At 40.4% G+C, this 23354-nt stretch overlaps 1 protein-coding gene across 1 annotated transcript in view; it reads left to right on the forward strand.

Moving 5' to 3' along the window:
- LOC146000049 (synaptotagmin-15-like) overlaps positions 1-23354 on the forward strand; it is a 319549-nt gene that overhangs the window by 68692 nt on the left and 227503 nt on the right. The gene's annotated exons all lie outside the window — the stretch shown is intronic.

Genomic DNA, 23354 nt, shown 5'->3' on the forward strand with positions numbered 1-23354 from the left:
TCATCAGAAATTACTCAGTCGGAAATCGAAGACAGGAGAGGAGATAAGAGGAGTGGAGAAGAGTGTTATGGAAACAAGACGAGAGAAAAGTACGGAAGGCGATATGAGATAAAAGCAGAGGAGAAGCAGAGGAAAGAAGAAGGAGAACGAGAAGACAAGAACAGAAGAGACTGGAGACGAGAGGAGAGAAGAGGTAGTTGCAGAAAATATCGTCTCAGTGTCAAGAATTGGTGCATTGATCAAATTATCGACATGAAACATTCAATAACATTTTGAAATGTATTGGCGAATGTATTAGATCGGTGCAAAATGCCTTTTGGCTGAGTACAGATCAAGACAAAAACTTCCACGTAAGATCTTTGAATTTACCTGCGATTATATCACTAAAAGCATGAATATAATTTTAATATTTATAAGAATTATCCAATTCTTCTCGGTTCGTTGAAATGCAGATTTTGTAATTTAATATTTCCCCTCCCCCCATCGTTAATTCCAAACCGAATCATTCCGTTTCACACGGGGTGGACAATGAATACAGTGGGATATGTCTAAAACTTACGAAAATTTTCTGCCACTGGAGGGGTTTGAACCTACCACCACCAGCTTGTAAATCCTTAACGGTAACCACTACTCTACAAACTTTCGCTCCTGAAAACAGGTAGAAGGAACTACCCAATGTGAAATGTAGATGCAACTCTCCTCCTACATGTAGTGTGCAAAGAATACTTGTTTGTAACAAAGAAAACGAAGGTAGTACGAATCGGCGAAAATATTTAATGAAGAATTGCACATGATAAAAAATTTTCAGTCGATATTTGTGGAGGTATCTTCGCATTGAACTCGAGTGGGAAAATGGGTAAAATTTTATGTCTTGAATTGACCACTTTACTCTGCTATTACAAATAATGTCACATGCTCTTGTTTAATAAAAAGAGAATTAAAAAAAGAGAACAACTCGTAAGGACAATCGAACCTGGGACCACTAGCAGTCCAATTGAGAACTCTAACCACTAGACCATGCCGTTTACTTCCGTTGTAACAACAATTTTTAAGTATTCTGTCCCTCCAATATTGTAAATGTCGTTGGGTATACATGTAGTTGAACTGTTATTTTACTTTTGAATTACTTTCTTGTAGTATAGCATCTTTATCCGAGAAATAATTTTCGAAGTGATAAAAAAAACGAGAATATTGGTAGTTGTGAAAATGCGAGTTATTTCTTCTAACTTATTATTGTGATTAGACATTATTAATGGAAAATATCTAGAGGATTGAACATTGCAGGACGATGTTCTCTTTCTGTGATACTGCAACAGACAAAATTCTTGTTTTCCTTGTTGTTGACGCAGTCTCGATTGGACTGCTAGTGGTCCCAGGTTTGATTCTCCTTACGAGGTATTCTCTTTTTTTAAATTCTCATTTTATTAAACAAGAGCATGGTGACATTATTTGTAATAGCAGAGTAAAGTGGTCACATTGTTCTGCATCTGGAATTCAAAAAAATAAAAATAAAAAATAAATCGACACGTTCAAAGGGATATTTTCATGTATAAGATCGTGAATTATGATACTGTAACGATAATTGTGTACTGCTTCAAAGACATTGACAAATATTAATGAAATAACTATTTATATTTGTGGCAATTAGGACATACTAATTTTACCCCTTTTCCCACTCGAGTTCAATGCAAGGATACCTTCACAAATATCGAATGAAAAGTTCTCATCATGTGCAATTCTCCATTAAATGTTTTCACTGAGTCGTACTACCTTCGTTTTCTTTGTTACAAACAAGTATTGTTTTCACATTACATGTAGGAGGAGAGTTACATCTACATTTCACATTGGTCAACTCCTTCTAAAGTAAGAATCACGAACCTTCCGACCTTCTGTAAACAACCGTCTCACTTCGAGTAACGTATCACTCCGCGCCAGCTGTTCGTGACTGGTGCGGCCATCATATGCTGCTCACTCGCAACCTTTAATTTTACGTAACATGGACAAACGTATTCTTATTTTAACTGATAATCTACACATTGAAGTATAATAAATTTTCTACAAGTGATTAAATACGTGTTCTTTTTCAAGAATGAACATATTTTTCTACGCCAAAAGTTCAATTTATCTGACACTGGGTTAACAGATCCCCCTTCCCCCCTCCTCTCTCAGTATGACAGCGCCAAAGTTATACAAGCGAGAGAGATAGATTCGTTTCAGTAAATTCAAGCCTTTTGGTTTTATTTCCACTAAATTATTCCAACATTGTTGACATGTGGAGTATTGTTTTCTCCTTTGTGCAACAAATATACTGCCAGTTTTAGCAGAAGCTAAACAAAGATAAGCCGGGGAATAAAAAGAGATGGTTTATCTTTCTCTCGGTTTCTCGTACACTAGAAAACAAGAAGACGACAATAAACACATTATTTACGCACGTCTCATGCAAGTAATGTATTTTCTTACCTTGATTCAGTACTTCCTTTTTGAACTTGAGGCATTTTCGGCGCTAGACATCATCCTGTCAGAGTACGGTCTGTCAAATTTTCTTGCCAAAAAAGAACTCAACGTGGCACAAGAGGCGATTTAACGTCGACTGCTAAAATTGTGGAGATCGTCATCAATTATCACTATCAACATCTTCTCCACAGTGGACAGGACGGCTCTTTGATTGAAAGAATACGAAAGCACCTCGCGTTGTATTGCGCTTATCTCAAAATCGGTGCACTTGTTTATACGAGCAACAACGTGTTTTTCTCGCGGGATTCACAACTTGACCGGTCGTTTTCCTTTCTTTCACCACACCGAAAACACAAAGACGCAGACACGCAATTACACTTGGACACCAACTTCACTGCTTGCTCAGGATAGCACCGACAGAACGTCACATAAACGTTAAGAACAACCTGCTTCTTGCCACTTTTCAAACGGCTGTATTTTCGAAAGACTACACTGAAAATACGGGAGACCTTCCTGCACGCATGGAAGTCGCCATGTTCGAAACTGGCGCTTTTTTCTTGCTGTTCACGTGATCGATTGTAATTTATACAATAATCACGTATTATTATTATAAACAGAAACCTTTAATGAAAATATATTTTAAAATGTATAATCCAATGTAATTTTCACGTTTTTCTTCCATTAGCGTAATTTCATAGAACGGACTACATGATGCGGAAGAAATCCGTTATTAGGCTGTTGCCAACCACAATACTTCTCACTAAGTCAAGTACAGAAACGGAAGTGGTATGTCGATTGTCGGCATATGATAGTATATTTCACATTGTCAGTGACGATCCTCCGGGGATGGGGAGGATCTACTGTAGGATCTACTACTGTAGCTCTCTCGCTCTTCTGGGTTCGCTACATACTGTGTGGCACGCCACTTGTAACTTTACGTTTCGAGAGACCTGTTCAGATACTTTCTTCTTCCATATACAGCGTGTAACAAAAGTCCGGGAACACTTTAAAAAATTTTTTGTAGCCAAACGAGTAACATTACAAAGTAACAAAGTACATCATTTCAAAGAGTAAAGTTGTAAGTTTTTTCTCATTGCAGGTGTTACGTGTAGTTCCATATATCGTCGCTAGGTGGTGTCATAATCAAGGTGGCGCTTTCTGGAACTGGTCTTTGTCTTTAGGATATAACTTTTGCACTAACTGTAGTCTGTACGGTTTCACGTTTAATTTTTTACGCAAAACCCGCCACACAGTCATTGTTGACATTTCCAACTCGCGTGAAGCTCTCCGTATAGATTTTGTCGGACTCCTTGTGAAAGCTTCTCTCACTGGCTCAATGTCATTTTCACTCACACCTGGCCGACCACTTCTCTTCTTGACACACAAACACCCAGTTTCAACAAACTTTACATGCCAATTGTAGATTGCCTTCCTGGTTGGTGCTGCTTTTCCGTACTTCATCCTAAATTTTCGTTGGACATCGTTGCACTCTTTGTTTTGTCAAATTCTAGCACGCAGAAAGCCTTCTCAGCTCCAGAAAGCGCCATCTTGATTACGACACCATCTAACGACGATATATGGAACTACACGTAACACCTGCAATGAGAAAAACTTACAACTTTACTCTTTGAAATGATGTACTTTGTAATGCTACTCGTTTGGCTACAATATTTTTTTTAAGGTGTTCCCGGACTTTTGTTACACGCTGTATTATAGTTTGCGGATATCAATATTTTTATATCCTTCTCGTATACGATTGTTTTGGGAATATAAGCAGCTGCTTCAAAAACCTCCTACAAGCCAAAAACTGAGTCGGGAAGACTGGGTGATGATAGACAGTGTAACAAACTGTGAAGAACTCGCACTTCTTGCAGTTTCATTGTCGAAATGATAGGTGTTCCGTACCTTCTGCTTTTGGAGCCAAGATGGCCGCCATATTATTCTCTGGACACTAGTGCCTACTGAAAGTGAGAGAGTAAAGAGTCTGTGAGTGAGAAGCGACGCTGTACCAGAGATGTATTGCAGGTTGGCTGCAAGTAATGTAGATTTTGCAACGAATACATCAGTTTGATGTAATTGAGTGTTTCATTTATGTGTATTAGTCTACCTACAGCACCAGTACCTTCCTGGAAATGCTACAACAAGCGGCCGAAACAAGAAAGGTGTTTTCTTGTTGGATGACGGGCGCGAACATGGTCCTCCTTGTGCCGGATGTTGCCAGCGATCAGCATTCGTTGGGTTGTGTTGAACTTTTGTGCTAGCGTGCATTCGTGAACTGTGAATAAATACATTGACATACTGTTTGCTACGTGTAACCAGTTTCAGTGCACCTTTTGTAGTGCCAGGAAGTGTTTCGTGCGTGCATTGTAGTTTGGACAACAACAATCTGTGCGCGACTCAATAAACATGGAAGCCATATCGGCAGCAAAGACTGTGCTCAAGCGAGAAGTTACTCGCCTTGAGAATAAAGTGAACGCGGGTTTATTGGACAATGTGACAATCGCGTTATCGGTAAACAAAGCCAAACAATTAACGGACGATTGTAAACAGTTATTATTAGACCTGGCTAGTGCGTGTGATGATGCAACTTTTGAGAGTTATGACAGTGAAATCGGTTGTATTCAAGACCGTTTGGATGCAACCATGTGCAGGCTTTGTTCGTTGCAGCAGCAACAGACTCAAGCTACGGTGACGTCATCGACAGAAGCACGAACAAGTGAAGTGCGTCTCCCGAAGCTCACGCTGCCTGTGTTCACGGGACAATTACAAGAGTGGCTTTCTTTCCGTGATTTGTTTATCGCGTCGGTGGACAAAAACAAACAGTTATCCTGTGCGCAAAAGCTACAGTATTTGAAAGCTTCGTTAAAGGGGCAACCTGCATTGCTTATCCAGTCCATGTCGGTGACTGATGATAACTATTCAGAGGCGTGGAACATTCTAAATTCTCGTTATCAAAACAAACGGGAAATTGTTATGGACACAATCAAGCGTTTAGTCGCCCAACCCAAAGTACAACGTGAATCCGCAGCAGCCTTACGTAGCCTGCTAGACACAACTACCGAGTGTGTTCGCGTGTTGAAAGTGATGGACATGCCCATAGAACATTGGGATCCTATCCTAGTTTTTCATGTGACAGAAAAAATGGACAATGATACTAGACAACAATGGGAACTTTCATTAAAGACAACCGAGTTGCCTACATTTCAGGAGTTGAGTGACTTTCTTGATCAGCGTTCTCGTGCATTATCAGCTACAAATCTCAGTGCTCAGAGACTGAAGCAGTCGACTCACAATAGCTCCCAGTTCAAGGGTGTGTATCATGCAGTGTCGGATGATACCTGTGAAAAATGTAAACTGCATCATGCGCTATACAAGTGCAAAGACTTCAAAAGCCTTTCGGTAATGGACAGAATGAGATTTGTTAGAGAAAAGGGTTTGTGTTATAATTGCATTCAAGGTCATCATAGGGCATCGGTATGTGACTCAGGGGCGTGCCGCGTTTGCAATAAAAGGCATCATACGTTGTTACACTATTATAAGCAGAGTGACTCTAGTGAAACAACGACTTCCCCCCAAGAAGTTTCTTCTCATGTTGCTGGAGAAGGAGACAAGGGACTAAAGCCAGTGTTGCTATCCACTGCAGTTGTGTATGTGCAGGGAAGAGATGGTGTTTATCAACCAGTGCGTGCACTCCTAGACTGTGCCTCAGAGACTTCCTTTGTCACCTCACGCTGTGTGCAAAGGTTAGGTTTACATCAGCATAAGGCAGACATCACTGTGAATGGGATTACAGCAACGGGTGTAGGTGTAGGCAGTGCAGTAGTGGATCTACAATTCCAACCCAGTAGCAGAAGGAAAACATTCACTACAAGGGCAATCGTACTTCCTAAAATAACAGGAAACATTCCCAGGGAACCTTTACCAGACTTCAGGAAGTGGACACATATTCAAGGACTGAAGTTGGCAGATCCAAGGTTTTATGTGATGGAACCGGTGGACATTTTACTTGGAGCAGATTTGTTTCCTTTTCTTATGCAAAGTGGCAAAAGTGTTGGGCCAAAGGGAACACCTACTGCACTACGTACTGTTCTTGGTTGGATTCTTTGTGGCAGTGTGGACTTTCCCAAGGTAAGGGCAGTAGCATCATTTCATGCATCTTGCAGTCTTGATAGTGCACTTCGCCAGTTCTGGGAGGTAGAGGAGGTCCCAAGGCAAATGCATCTGACAGTAGAGGAGATACAATGTGAAGAGCACTTTTCGGTGACTCATGTTCGAGAAAACAATAAGTTCAGTGTGAGCCTTCCATTCAAGGAAGACAGTCCTCCCTTAGGATACTCTCGTGAAACAGCTGTGGCGAGATTACAGCAAATGGAACGGAAGTTTGCAAGGTCTCCTGTTTTTCATCAGAAGTACTCAGAATTCATGCATGAATATTTAGACTTGGGACATATGGAGCCTGTTCCTGCAAGTGAAGTGAAAAAGAAGCCATGTGATAGTTTCTATTTACCGCATCATGCTGTAATCAATCCAAATTCCACCAGTACACCTCTTCGTGTAGTTTTTGATGCCAGTTCAGTGACTTCAACAGGGATTAGTCTCAACGATAAGCTTCAAGTTGGACCAAAATTGCAAGGTGATATCTTTCCATTGTTACTCAGGTTCAGGAAGCATCAAATTCCTTTGTGTGCAGACATTTCCAAAATGTATAGACAAATATTGATCCATCCATCAGATACAGACTTTCAGCGAATAGTGTGGCGCGACAATCCTCAAGAATTGATAAGGGACTATATGCTACTCACGGTGACGTATGGGACTTCCAGTGCACCTTATCTTGCAACAAAGTGTCTTCAGCAGTTAGCTATTGATGAAATGAGTGAATTTCCATTAGCAGCCCCAGTGTTATTAAATGATTTTTATGTTGACGATTTGGTATCTGGTGCCAGCAATGTGGAAGAAGCTATCGAATTGCAGTCACAATTGATACAGTTACTAGCAAAGGGTGGATTTGAGTTACGTAAATGGTCCTCTAGTGAACCACAAGTGTTGACAGCAGGACCTGTAGAGTTGAGAGAAACTAGTGTGCCTTTAGATATCCATTGCAGTGAACTTGTGAAAACGTTAGGTCTAAGGTGGCATCCTGGTGCTGACCACTTCACTTTTCTTGTGACTTTACCACCAAAACGTCACACATTGACGAAAAGACTATTGTTATCTGACATTGCAAAATTGTTTGATCCTCTTGGTTTCTTAGCCCCAACAGTCATACAAGCAAAAATACTTATTCAAGAATTGTGGAAAGAAAAGTTGGGCTGGGATGAGGCATTATCCGTGGAAACATGCGAACTGTGGCTACATTTTTGTAGTGAACTTCCTGTACTGCAACAATTACAAATCAAACGTGCTATTGTATCTGCAAATGCTATTGCTTGTCAATTAGTGGGTTTCTGTGATGCATCACAACAAGCATACTGTGCGGTAGTGTACCTTCGCTCAGTTTATGTCGATGGTCATGTTGAAGTGAGGTTGGTAGGAGCAAAGACTAAGGTGGCTCCAATCAAGCAAATGTCTCTACCAAGGCTAGAACTATCAGCGGCAGTTTTATTGACACGATTGCTCGTAGTAATCTCCAATGCACTATCCTACAAATTGGAAGATGCATGTGTGTGGACTGATTCTACCATTGTGCTTGCTTGGTTATCCTCAACACCAAGCAGGTGGAAAACATTTGTAGCAAATCGAGTGGCAGAAGTGCAGGAGAGTCTTCGTCGTGAACAATGGTCTCACATCATGGGAAAATCAAATCCTGCAGATCTTGCTACAAGAGGTATCAGTGCATCAGCCTTAGCTCAGTGTGAGTTATGGTGGGCGGGACCAGAGTTCTTACAAGCAACTTCATTGGCAACGTTTGATCATCATGAGACAAGCAACAAAATTTTGGAAGAAGTTACAAAAGAAGAGAAGAAGTTTGCCATTACAGTTATGTACATTACAGTAGAAGAAGATCTGATCAGCAGATATTCAAGCTTTATTAAAATGCAGAGAATAATGGCATGGATCCAACGATTTGTGTTCAATGCTCGTCAGTCAGTGAATCAGAGAAGGCAAGGAGCATTGACAACTAAAGAGCTTGTGACAGCAACGACTTCTCTTGTAAAACAAGCTCAGAAAAGTGAATTCTCAGCAGAATTACATTGTTTACAAGCTAAAATTCCTCTCCCAACAAAAAGCAGGTTATTGTGTTTGGCTCCTTTTGTTGATGAGGCAGGTGTCATTCGTGTTGGAGGGAGGCTACACAAAGCAAGAATAACAGTGGACCATAAACATCCAATGTTGCTACCTGCAAAGCACAAATTGACTCACTTATTAATTAAAAATGAACATTTACTTAATCTTCATGCTGGTCCTCAGTTAGTGTTGTCCTCATTGCAACGAACATTCTGGATACTGAGAGGCCGAGATACAGTGCGTAACATTGTGAAGAAATGTGTAACTTGTCATCGCTTTTGCACACAAGCTGGGGAACAATTAATGGGTAGCTTACCAGAATCTAGGATCAATCCTTCTCGTCCATTTATAAACTGTGGTGTGGATTATGCAGGGCCCATTCTGTTGAAGGAAATGGTTGGACGCTCTCGTAAGCAGTATAAGGGTTATATTGCCTTATTTGTTTGTTTCGCAACGAAAGCAGTTCATTTAGAAATAGTGAGTAGTGGTACTACAGAGACGTTTTTGGCTGCACTTCGGAGATTTGTATCTCGTCGCGGAAAACCCAGTAATATTTACAGTGATTGTGGAACAACGTTTGTTGGTGCTAATAGAGAGTTAAAGCAATTCATGAGATTGGCAAAACAACCAAAGCACAATGAAACTATTTCAAGTGCTCTAAGCAGCTTAGGCATCCAGTGGCATTTTAATGTTCCTCGTAATCCTCATGCAGGAGGTTTGTGGGAGAGTGGTGTCAAATCAGTTAAATACCACCTCAAAAGAGTTGTGGGGAATGCCCTACTTACCTTTGAGGAATTGTATACGGTATTAACACAAATAGAAGCATGTTTGAATTCCAGACCGTTGACTGCTCTATCCAGTGATCCCAATGACATGCAGGCACTTACTCCAGGCCATTTCTTAATAGGAGATGCATTGATAGCTACTCCAGATAGGGACTTTGCTACAATAAAAATGAACAGACTGTCGAAGTGGCAGCTCGTGCAAAGGCTGACACAGCATTTCTGGCGCAGATGGTGTAGGGATTATCTTTCTCAGTTACAACAACGTCCTAAGTGGAGAAGGGAGCAACGGAATCTACAGGTCGATGACTTGGTTGTGGTGAGAGATGATCAATTTGCACCTCAACAGTGGAAACTTGGTAGAGTAATCAACGTTCATCCAGGTGAAGATGGATTGGTTAGAGCAGCAACAGTGAGAACCAGTGAAGGAACCTACAAGAGGCCAGCAGTGAAGCTGTCCCTTTTACCAATGAGTGAAGTTGAACACCAATGAGAAATAACTTAAACTTTCAAATTTATGCATAAAAGGCAATCATTAGTTTGTTCAATTTCTTTTTAGTTTTGTGTTGTCATTTTCAGTAGCAAATTTTGGGAAAATTGTATTCAATTTACATTTGTTCAGCAAAAATGTGTTCTATATTGTGTATTTAGTAAAGTGTTGAAATTTAATCATTTCAAGGTGGGCGGTATGTTCCGTACCTTCTGCTTTTGGAGCCAAGATGGCCGCCATATTATTCTCTGGACACTAGTGCCTACTGAAAGTGAGAGAGTAAAGAGTCTGTGAGTGAGAAGCGACGCTGTACCAGAGATGTATTGCAGGTTGGCTGCAAGTAATGTAGATTTTGCAACGAATACATCAGTTTGATGTAATTGAGTGTTTCATTTATGTGTATTAGTCTACCTACAGCACCAGTACCTTCCTGGAAATGCTACAACAAGCGGCCGAAACAAGAAAGGTGTTTTCTTGTTGGATGACGGGCGCGAACAATAGGACATGTAACTATTTGCGAAGAACCTGTGTTGTTTATATCCCCGAATACCAATTTATTATTGTCTTCATTTATGTCAATTTAAGCTTTGTGTGTGTAACGTAGATTTTTTCAGAATTCATATTATGCAAACATTCAGCGCGTAATGTTTATCAAGTTAAAAATTAATGTATTTTTCGTTTTTTGGAAACACGTTTTCACAGCGTTTCACAAGACCGATCCTCAATGTTATCTGCCGTAATAGCAATTTTAACGAATGAAGCATGAGCAAGTAATGTGTCGCGAAATATATCAACGGAAAGTTGTTTAATTTTATCTGTAACTATTCCACAAAAAAATACGTAAATAAATAAACCAATTACATATCTGTTGAAACATCACTAAGGCATCGACGTTCTGGTGATTTTACTTTTTCGTACGTAAGGTTTGCTATACTGCCCCACCTTGTTGTCAAATCGTGCAGATTTGGACTTTGAAATTTTCGAGAGTGGGCGGAACAACCAAGGAATGAATTAATTAGTTTTAGACTAAGTTTGTTTTAACAGAGATATTTTATTTTCTTGTCTGTCCTCAATTTTGTTTTAGTTAAGGGGCCAGTGTCGGCGATTGGGTTCCAAATCTAGGGCGGCAAGATGCGAAAACTGGTGGGGGTGGGGGGCAAGGACAGTTTACCTTCTCTTTATACATAAGGTTTAGCATAGTGCGCGGGCAAAAGTAGCAATAATGTGGGGTGGGCAACTGCCCCCCTCGACCCCTCGACCCCTCTAATCGCCGCCACTGTAAGGGGCTTATCCCCGTATTCCGTGAAGGGTAAAAATGTCCTGATGTGTTGAAACTATAAAAATCAATCAAACTATATTAATTTGCAACTTTGCTGGTATCCATTACCTACCAACAATGACGTTGCATGTAAACACAGCCCGCATAACCTCCTTATGTGATGGCATTGGCCAAGGTGAAGAACGTTGGTGACGGTTGTAACCATTCCACAGTCGATCGAACTTACTTGAAACAATCGTCATATGTGAACAATGATAAAATATAACATTAGATACTATACATAGTAGCCGTTCCCCTTTAGGATCTCTACATGGATAGTCTCACATGACAAAACGAACCAAACCACACTCTTCGTCTGTGACGAATTTATAAAACAGCAAATTACATTTAATGAAATGCAACGAACGGCATGTGCTTCAGGTTGGACAATGCAGGTATGAAAACTAAATAAACCCGAAAACATCAAAGGAAAAAACGTCACGAAACACACACAATAAGTAATAAGTAACATACAGGTTGCGAATGCTGACACTTTGATATTCAGTTTTCGGAAAGCAAAGCGGTTTATCAATATGAAAACCAGTTGATATCCTTCTCATCTTCTATTTGTTAATAGACAAAAACAAAATACCATATTGCTAGTCCTCCAAACGGAAATTCAAAACCACGTACAACTAGGTTATGAACAACTAAATAATTTATTTGCCAAGAGATAGCAGCATCAAACAATTTTCTATTCATTTCCTTAAAATGTATAAAAATAAGAGAATACTTAAATAGTATTAATGCATTAGGACATAATCAATTACTTAAGAATTGTTTAGTAATTATTTTAAATTTTTGTCCAAAATCTTATTAAAATTTAGAGCTAGAGTAAAATCTTTTACTGATGAAATTATTAAATATAGTATGAAAATCAGATTTAAAGATAAATTTGCAAATTTATCCTGCAGCCACTTTGAATAATTATAAAGAGAGTGTTCATAAAGATGCATTTACGTTTCATGATCTAATTTAAAGAAGACAAATGTAAATGATTTAGTTCTAGCTCGTGTTCTTACTCAGGCACTATTTATAATACGGAGCAATCGAATTACAAATACGTGGGCCGTTCAAGTCAATTGGGGACTTTTTTTTTTCCAGGTTTAAATAGACGCCTAGGCTGGAGGTTTTGTATGCAGTAGGAACTGGCAACTGTGTGCTGTTACTGGTAGGCGGCGCTCATTTCCCGCGTTTCTGCATAGATCGTTATTCAAGATGGCGGACAACAGTGTGAATGTCTACATGGAACAGCGTGTTGTGATGAAGTTTTTAGTGAACGAGGACAGAAAACCTGCAGAAATTTACAGAAGACTTCAGGCTCAGTACGGTGATGAGACACTCTGTCGCAGTAAGACATTTGAATGGTGTAAGCGCTTCAAAGATGGCCGTATCTCTATTACTGACGATCCCGGTCGTGGTGGATCACAGCCCACGGCAATCATTCCTGGAAACATTCAGCGCGTGGAGCAGCTGATCCTGGACAATCGTCGCATAACCTGTCGTGAAATTGCAAGGGTGTGTAATCTGTCGTTAGGAACAGTGAACACAATAATTCATGATCATTTGTTGTTCCGAAAAGTGAGTGCACGGTGGGTCCCAAAGCAGCTGTCCGCTTTTGACCGACACAGAAGAGTTGAAGTCTGCAGAGAACTCAAGGACCGCTATGACATGGAAGGCCACGATTTTCTGAATCGCATCATGACATGTGATGAAACATGGGTTCACCATTTCACTCCAGAATCCAAAAGAGCATCGATGCAGTGGAAGCATACGGAATCACCACCTCCCAAGAAATTTCGAACAGTTGCGTCTGCTGGTAAAGTGATGGCAAGTGTCTTTTGGGATAAACAGGGGATTATTCACGTTGATTTTTTACCCCATGGTGTCACTATCAACAGTGAGTGTTACTGCCGTGTTCTGCGTGATGTGCATAAGAGTTTACGGAAGAAACGTCCGGGTTTCATCACAAAGGGTGTTCTCTTTTTGCAAGACAATGCACGACCGCATACCGCTCAACACACATTCCAAACATTCCAGGAAATCGGCTGGGAGATATTACCACACACCCCCTATAGTCCTGACTTAGCGCCAAGTGATGTTCACCTGTTTGGACCCCTGAAGGAATTCCTTGGAGGAAAACATTTCAACACTGATGATGAAGTGAAGAATGCTGTCCTACAATGGTTCCGCCGTAATGATAAATCCTTCTATGCGGAAGCATTCCAGGCGTTAGTTAAACGCTGGGATAAGTGTATAACTGTAGCAGGAGGTTATGTGGAAAAATAAATCCAGTTACCACACTTTGAAATTTGTTCTTCTATTTTTTTTAAAAAAAAAGTCCCCGATTGACTTGAACGACCTAGTATCATAAATATTTTGCTGCTATTTTGGTCCATTCTCTTTCAGTGATAGCTTTCAATTTAATGATATTTGTCAATGTTTCCTACAAACGTCATGTGTCCAAATATCATGCAAAAGTGCTCAATACTTTTGAATATACAACTCCTCTGCATGTGCTATCTTTTTTTCAAATATACATGATTTATTCATGCGACGTGTTTCAAAATTCGTTGAAAAATCAGGAGCAGCCTTTCTAATAATTTTTTTTTATTCGAGTAAGTTTCCAGTAACTTAATATATCTTGTGGATATTGTCTATGTCTTTGGTCTTCTGAAATACTTCAGGGATTACTATATCTTCCCATCTTAGGCAGTCCTATCTGCTTCAAACTCATCTCCAAATCGAGTAATGGCGAGTAATATCAAGGTATATCTTTGGAAGTCGCTATTCAACTGTTTTGGCTCTTGACTTATGTTCTCGCACTTTTCAATATCACTTTAGGAGAAAATTATATTCCTTTTTTACACATTGAACTAGTTATATCCCAAAGAATGAAAATGTAATGAGTTATGTGCTGTAAAAGCGTGTATATATTTATTGGACACCCTGTATAAAACAGAGACAGCAATTGGAGTAGATTGAATCAAACTACAAGAAAGAAAAAATAAGCTCATTACTAAAAAATATGTCTAAAGTAGAGAAGCAAGATAATATCAAGTTAAAAGTTTGCTCCAACAAATTCCGAGGCATGATCATTTACGCAAGTGTCAGGTAAAATAGAGAGCAAGACCTCTTTTGTAAGCGGCTTGAGCTGTCTCCTCTCCGCACCGCAAGCTTGCAAATTTCGCCGTTGAGGGAGACACCTACTGCCCCCAGTCCAAAATTCCGCAGCGTCCCATCTACGTAGATCATACCTTACCGGGAACATCACAAGGAGAGATAAATTAGGAAGGGTTCCCGTCCACCCCTCCCGTAGCTCCCTAGGGAACCCCGGAACGATCCCCATCGATCTTTGCGTGGGCGGGAAGCGAGCCAGCGTTGCCAAGCCCTACTTCTCTCCCCCCCCCTTCATAACCCCCATGCTTTCCTCTGAAAAGGAAAATAAAATGGAAGGACCTCATCTCTCATTTTTCTCGTTTATTCCCTTCCTCTTGAATCTATTCAAGAGGCGAAATGAAAATCTTGATATATGGGAGAAGAAGTTTGACAACAATTACGGAATTAAGGCGAGGGCGGAGAGGAGTTAGAAGTTATTTAAGGGCTCGACCCGTCCTCTAGATTTGTTCAACAATCATCGCGTTACGCGATTGGTAGAAGAGGAAGAAGAACTTCTTGAATATTGAAAGAGACAAACAACTTTCTTTTTTTCGTCTCTCCTCCAAATAATCCTTCAATAAGATTACTTTTCGAGTTCTTGGAATATCGTACCAACTGTTGTAATCAGCTGAACGACTTTATCCAAACTTACAAGGAGTTCACAAGATGGCATGGTATTTCAATAACTTAAATTAGGTTTTCTCTTCCAATTTTACTCAAGTATGATTCTTACATATGGTGTCCAAAACGTTACGGAATCGAGATTTTGAGCGTTCATAACCTTTGTACAAAAAGCAATAGAGACGTGAACGTTGAACAGGGTATTAACTTTATCTATGTGGATGTTTTTTAAACATTATACAATAAATATTTTCTCTACATAAACAAGTATGAGATGAAAACTTCCATGAGAAGTAAGTACGAAGTAAAAAAACATGAATAAAAGACAGATATGGAGTAGCTTGCGATAATTTTCGATATGTATCGATAGTCTCCATGGGTATTTATCGAATTGATGAAAGAACAATATTTTTTTACGCATTTTGTGCAAGCCGGACACTTATGGAGTTAATACGAGATATTCATAAAAATGTGTGTTTTACGAAATTACGAGGTGTGCTGGCAACATTGGTCGTGTCAGAGGGCAGTACCAGGTGTACCCGACATGTGGCTATGTAATTCAATAAATGCCCAGATGAAATAAAATATTTAAAATAGGTATGTTAGTCTTATGTACGATAAATTTCATGTGTATCTATATGCATCTACTTCAAATTAAAATGCTCTAATACAAAATCTAATACCTTCATAACATTAACATCTGTAATTTCATAATTCATACAGAGGATTTGTATTGCATATTTTTCGATTTAATAGAAAAACAGTATTATATATTTATACATGATTCGTTCTATTCCGAACGAAAAATAGTAATTCAGTTCTAACCTCAAATAACAAACGTTTTACAGTGTACAACAGCAATTGCTTTGCATTCATGATAGTGGGGCATTCACTAAGGTTCGGGTTGTTCTTTTCGTGTCCAAAGTATGTGACATATCAGGATAATGTCCAGGTTAGGTCTAATTCTAGTCCAGAATATATCCTTATCCAGAATCAAATAAAAACATCCAGATAGCTACCCGTTCACGGGAACTATACGGCGCACGCTTTTAGAAGGAACATGAGTTCGGCCAATACCCAGTCAGTGCTACTGCGCTGTTGCCAAACTAACTGCTAGAGCAAGGGAAGGACAGAAAATTCGCGATGTGTCCATTATTTTTGATAATTCATGCACGGTATATATGAGTACAGTGAAATAATATAGTGAATATTTCTACACAAGATTATAATATCATATCACTGTAGCATATACGAGAAACCCATACCTGAAAGAAGCTTGAAGGTATTTATTTATTCATCACCGCTCTCTTCGTCTTCCTCGGTCTCTGCATGGACGTCCGCAGGAGTTTTTCCAGGGAGGGGCAAGGAAGGTGCTTTTTTCCAGGGGGGGCAAACAAGGCACATTTTCCTTCATAATAGTGTTGTTCCCTCAAAACCATTACTTAAATTTGAATATCATATTCATGCAATAATTAATACATATTATTGTGGCTGTAATGAAATTATATGTGAAAAATATATAATTTTTGGTTGACTTTCATTTTCCAGGGGGGCCACGGCCCCCCTTGACCCCACTCCCGGACGCCCATGGGTCTCCGTGTCACTGATTGCACTCATTTCCGAATCATTCTCCTGGAGGTTAATGATTAGATTTTGCACCCTTGGTGCCTGTTATACTGGTGCTACGTTTTGAGAGTGACATTATTTAAAATACAAAGAACACACGGACGGAACCAGGGAGTCGTAACGTAACGAAATGGAACGGTATTTTCAATTACGGTTTCCGTTACGTTACAACCAGAAACAGAATAACTTTTTTCGTGAACAGAAACGTTACCTCAGGTATATGAACATTACGTTACAGGTGTGCATAACGGTACCGAACCATAACTGATCTGCAAAGCAGTAGGTCGTTAGGTGACGCTTTAACGTTACATCCATTGCCGGCAACCAGTAACGTTACAGGGTAAGAAACAAGTTTGTCACGTATTGACTAGTAACTTTAGTGTGTATGGAAAGTGGTAGTAACGTTACAATTAACCAGTAACTTAATTGAGGCCACGACTGTAAAAACGTTACACTCCTTGCTTCAAAGCAACAACGTTATTGATAGCTGGTATCATACAGACGTTCCGATGTGCAATACCGTGTCCGATGCCGTGTTCCGGATAGAATAACATAGGTCTCTCGTATAATTGTGCTCGTTACTTTTGTAACGTTACAGTTCTTTTCCTCCACAAAAGTCTGTTTCGAAAAAGTGATACACATATCCGTTACGAATAGCAAATACCGTTATCGAAGGCGTGTTCGAAGCAGGGTTTCGAAGCGGAGTGCGGAGCGTACTAAAGGAGCGCTCCGGAGCGATTTCGAAGCGTCAGTTCTACTCCGCTCCTCGCTCCGGAGCGGAGCGTGGGACGACAGCACTCCGCTCCGGAGCGGAGTGGTTACTTATTTTTACATGCACGATCCGATCCGGAGCGGGGCGAGATACAATAGTGCTCTGATCCGCAATCGGAGCATTTGAAGTGCAAGCTCATATCCGGTGAGATAGTTATTTTTATATATGAATGGTGTAACCGCAACTGCTGGTCTAGTCGGTAGGGCGTCTGACTGCAACGCTGGAGACCAGGGTTTGAATCCCGCGGTGGATGATCTAACTTCGAAATTATTCCGGCCTTGTCCCAGCATATAGCGGCTCCTGGGCTAACCCAGACTCAAATAAATGGATAACTAGGGGAAACCCTCGGGGGGGGGGGGTAAAGGTGGCCGGAGCGTGGTGCTGATCACATCACCTCCAAATGGCCGAGCGAGATTGGGAATGTGTCGGGTCCTACCCCCACATCAATGGTTATCTCAACGCTTCACGACTCCAGTCTGGGAATTGGAGTTCTCTGTGATTGACCCTTCTTCAATTTCATCATATCTCATCCTTATCTTAATTTGGATATGAACCCGTTCAAGCAATCAGTGTTGCGGGATTGTACGTTTGCTTATGCTACCTCCCCCACACGACAGCCCTGTTTGTTTTCGTGTTCTGCGCTTCTTGTGTAGGTGACTGACGTCAGTGCTACCGGCTAGCGGATTGGCCTTGTTGTTCCCCTTTCAAGAGGAAAGGTGGAGGAAACTGGCGCGTAGTGAGTTGCTCGCTCCTTGGCAGGTGCATTGCGTCATGACTTCTGCTGTTGTACGTACTTGGCAGACAGATCGTTGCCTTTTCGAGGGAGATGCAGCGTTGCCAATCGTATTAAAAGTGTGCTACACCGACTCTGGCTTACGCGTATTGTTACTTTCTTAAAGATACGTTTTAAAATATGTGTTCTCTTCTAAAAGTATGTTCATAGTATGTGTGCCTGTGAACTTTGATTTATGGGCATTTAAAATATTTTTTTAACACGGATGGAGGGATCCTTCCGAAACAGTCTCGGTTAGTGGAATTATAAGCTGTCTACAATTATTGCAAGCAATGTACAACAACGACAAATAAAATCTTTAATCGTTAGTTCCATGCATCTGAAACCTTGGTAATCATTGAAGGTCTATAGTAGAACTAACTAATTAATTGATTGATTTGCTTTATTTTACTTCGCTTCTTGTGCCACTTTTGGCTAATTTGCGAAGATGAGAATGAGTGATGATATGATGAACTTGATGAATGGACACTCACAAACATCCATGCCCAGCCGGTATTCGAACCCGGAACCCCTGGCGTCATAGCGCGATGTGCTAACCACTCGGCCACAGGGTCGGGCTCGTTTTACATGTCACCCCCTTCCCACCCCAGGGGTGCCAGGAGTGTCTTGGAATTGAACGGCATTGAGAGTGTCATTATTAATCTTAGCGACCCCGAAAACTATTGATTCCACACTAATATCGGTCGTTTTTTTATTATTTTTACATGTCGCCCCCTTCTCACCCCACCCCTAGGGTTGCCAGGGGTGTTTTGGAGTTGAACGGCATTGGGAGTATCACTATTCATCTTAACGACCCCGAAAACTATGGATTCCACACTAATATCGGTCGTTTTACATGTCAACCCTTCCCACCCTCACCCCTAGGGGTGCCAGAGATGTCTTACACAGTATTTCTTTCGAGATTGCAAGTGATACGTGTTCCAAGTTTGGTTGAAATCGTTCCAGGCGTTCGAGAGTTATGCCGGAACAAACATACAGTGAAAATTAGCAACCTGAATTCCCAATTACTTTAAACTTTTATCTTTCGCTACATTCAAAGTATCATCATAACCAGCGCAAAGAAAGTTAGATATGGCAATCATGCACCAGCGAGTGTTTTGTTTTGCATGAACACCTGTCTGCCTGTCATCTTCCTCTGTACACGTTGTTTCGTCTTTCCTCTGCGTGCTCCTGGCGTTCGAAAGGTCAAATGGATTCTCTGCAGTAGTTTGACCAATGTTACTCGAACCAATATTCCGGAATAACTCACTTCTCCCACGGTGTGGACTGTAACGTCGGACCGATATGCCGAAGTGCTTAGCCCGAACCAGAAGTCGAACGGAAATGAGTTTTAGTCGCGATCCCTGGTGGCAGGAAATGAGAGTTCCATTCTCTCAACTTATAAAACACAGGTGGCACACCTGCTATTGAAATATATTGTCCCCAGAAGTAGTAGTAGAGTAGTAAAAGTGATAATGAAAATAGTAATAATAATAATAGTAATAATAATAATAATAATAGTAATAATAATAATAATATCGCTCTCTTCACGAAAACAGTCCAGTGAAGATCAAAGCTTCCCCTTGCCTTCTACACACCCCTGGTTCTCCAGGTTTTCCACACTTCTTCTACGCTTCACAGTTGACACATTGCGCGTTGTACGTATGCGGTTGATTGTGCCTTCCCTGGTGTCTTGTGTAAGGATTATTCCTTGCTTATTGGCAACACTGTAGGTGAGTGACGTGATCTTGACTGGACTGTTTCCGTGGCGTTAGCTTTAGTAATAATCAGTTTTATAACAACAATAACAGGCGATGTTCAAATGCCGTACAAATTCCACAAACAAAATTACTAATGTACTCGGAACCCTTGATCGTTAGTTTTCTGTATACACTCGTATTATCCAACCTCGGAGCGCTCCGGAGCGGAGTGGGCAAGTTCTTATAATCTCGCTCCGGAGCGGAGCGTCACACGGTATCGCTCCGCTCCGGAGCGGAGTGAACCATTCTATAAAATTTCGCTCCTCGCTCCAACTTCCTCTGCTCCGATCCGGAGCGGAGCGTGTCAAGGTAGCGCTCCGCTCCAGAGCGGAGCGAACCATTTTCTAAAATTTCGCTCCTCGCTCCGGAGCGGAGCGAGAAATTTTTCGATTCTCGCTGCTCCGCTCCGGAGCGGAGCGGGCTAAGACATCGCTCCGCTCCGGAGCGGAGCGAACCATTTCTTAGAATCTCGCTCCTCGCTCCTGAGCGTGGGCAACAGCTGGAGCGTTGATCCGCTCCGCTCCGAAACCCTGGTTCGAAGAAGCCTCATAATTGTGATCGGCAGCATAGTAACATTACAGTATTTTGACATTTTGAAAGTCATTAAATTATAATACGTATTTTCGTTTTGGATGTCAGTGAAAAAATGAAATTGTAAAACAAAACGTTTGAAAACATCCGTAAACAAGATTTGGCGTGACAGAAGTCCTGGTTATTGGAATTTACTGATTAACTATGTATTTATCACAAATATATTTATTTTCTGCATACTAAATCACTTTACGTGGATTTGTTCTAATTTGATTATCTATGAAAGATGAATTTTAACATGTGCGTTCACTTTATACGATAGGAAAACAAACGTTTGTTGTAAGAAAACGTTTATCTTTCTCTCTCTCTCTCTCTTTCTCTTTCTCTCTCTCTCTCTCTCTCTCTCTCTCTCTCTCTCTCTCTCTCTCTCTTTCAGTTTACATGTGTTACATCAATTAAAAAAATACAGTATGTTTGGCGATGAGAATGATTCGTGCTTAGATTAAGTTGCTGAAGGACGAAACATAAAGGACCAACCAAAGAATCATCTGTGCTACGCGTTCATCCACGTAAGCGAGAGGCAAGCTTTTTCCTATCGGAAGACGAAAAATAATTGCTTGCTGCACGACCTTGATAAGGCGAACTGAATCACAAGGAAAGAAACCTGTGCAGACCCGCGACTCCTGTGCACTGTACTACCGCCTGGAGGGGGAGAGTTGACCGTTCTTCCTTATGGGCCGAGCTGAAGAGTAGAAGGGAAGCTGCGCTGGGACTTTTCGTCCAAGGTTTTTTCCCTTGTGTTCGCTCGTAGCAGCAGCACCACGCAAAATCGGAAAATGTGAATCCTCAAACTTTGTACACGTGACCTTCGGTCACGAAGCAGCCGAGTAGAGAACGCCCTGGGGCGATATGAAAGGCACTTTTAGCAAGTAGAAACTACGTAGAAACGAAACGTTAGATGGAATTGTTGTACGAAACAAACGAAACCGCGTTTGTGCAACTGGTTTGTGGCTAGACAGGGCCATTGGACTCTCAAGAAGGCAAGAATTATATGGGAAGTGATTCTCAAAACTAAGCGAATAAAAGGACAGTATATTTTATCATTTACAAGGGCCCTCATCCGCTTACAATTTTGAAAATTACTTTCAGTAATTCTTGTCTTCTTGGACAGGTTCATTAAACTTTTTGGTGTAGAAACAGACAGAGCGCCCACCTACCACGTTTGAAAGAAGAGCATAGGCAGACATGAAAGTAATTTTCAAGTACGTAAGGACGACAGTCGACTTGAACATTGAGCAACGTGTGACTGAGAAATAAAATCGTAACAAAGGACAGGATTCTTCAAGAAACAGTAATTTTATAAAACTTCCTATCATTAACTCAGTTCATCCTTTTATCCTCTTTTGTTTGTTATACTATTATTCTTGTTTTATATCGCTTTTCTGCCACTTGTAGATAATCGCGACGATGAAGATGAATGATGATCATATTAAATCTATGAAGGGATGCTTACAAAAAAAAAACAGCCATGCCCAGGTGTCTACTCGAACTTGAAATGTTTGGTACCGAGTGTATGAGTGGATCACCCAACGACTTCGGTCTTCGAGGCTAGGGTTTCAGTTGCAACATGCAGTATAATTACGTTTCTACTATTACTACTTAAAAAGCCCCCTTGATACATGAGATACTACAAATAATTTCAGGCATACCCTCGAATTTTGATTGCCTGGCACTTTTTTAAACTAAGTAATGAAGTGACGTTTATATTCATATTAGGCCTACGACTAGCTCGAACTAAAAACTCTTGTGAAATACTATATATATGTTATCCTTGTGAAGTGAGAAACTTCAATGCTAAGAAAATATGCATGAAAAATTATATTTGTAGCTACTACTTGAAGAATTCAAATTATTATGATGGAATTTCAACTTACATATACTCTGCATATAACGTGGTATATAGTTATCGCAGAGGAGTTTTTGTCTCGCAGTCAATTTATTTTTAGTTGAGGAACTCGAGAGTAAGTTGGAAATATTTAATGACCCACGTTGTGATGTGCTGTTCGATTAATCAGAATTGGAGTGAGCGAAGTTTGTAGTTAAGGTCATTCAACACGTCAATTTGTAACCGTGAATGCAAGTTTTCTTTGATTTAGCGGGAAATCAGTCTGCTATTGTTGTACGTAATAAATTGAAACATATATATTTTCTGCTCGAGTAGGAATCCACAGCCCTTATCCAATCAATCAGTTTCTGTGTTTGAAACTTCTGTCTAGGGAAGCTACATACAATTTGCTTTTAATAACAGCAGCTTCAAAAGAACCTATCCATTCTTGTCTTGCAAAGTAATGTTTGATTTTCATTTGTTATATTTAACTTTGGTTTTCTGCCACTTTTGGCTAATCGCGAAGACGAGGATGGGTGATGCAATGACAAAATTGATGAAAGGACATCACGAAGAAAATAATGAAAACAATATACAGGCTGGGATCTGAACTCGGGACCTGTGGTGTCGCATTGTTCATGAAATAAAAACATAACATGTACAGTGGCTCACATTAGTAATCGAATATGTAGCATTTTGCTGCATTTCTTCACAATATTTCAAAATTAACAACATGTACATAAATATAAACGATAGTGAAATATTTATAGACATTTATTAAAGCTATATTCCCTGTTACATTTTTCTTTTTTAATTTTGGGTGCGTCAGCACTTAGGCTATTTTGCAACCGCCACGTTATACGGGGACCAGCCCCTTACCATAACAAATAACGTAACTGTAATATCGAATAACTGAAATATTAAAATATTCTGACTTAGGTTAAAAGCTGAGGCTC

The sequence above is a fragment of the Lepisma saccharinum genome, chromosome 16 (genome assembly GCF_977018435.1).
Source record: "Lepisma saccharinum chromosome 16, izLepSacc3.1, whole genome shotgun sequence".
Taxonomy (NCBI): Eukaryota; Metazoa; Arthropoda; class Insecta; order Zygentoma; family Lepismatidae; genus Lepisma; species Lepisma saccharinum.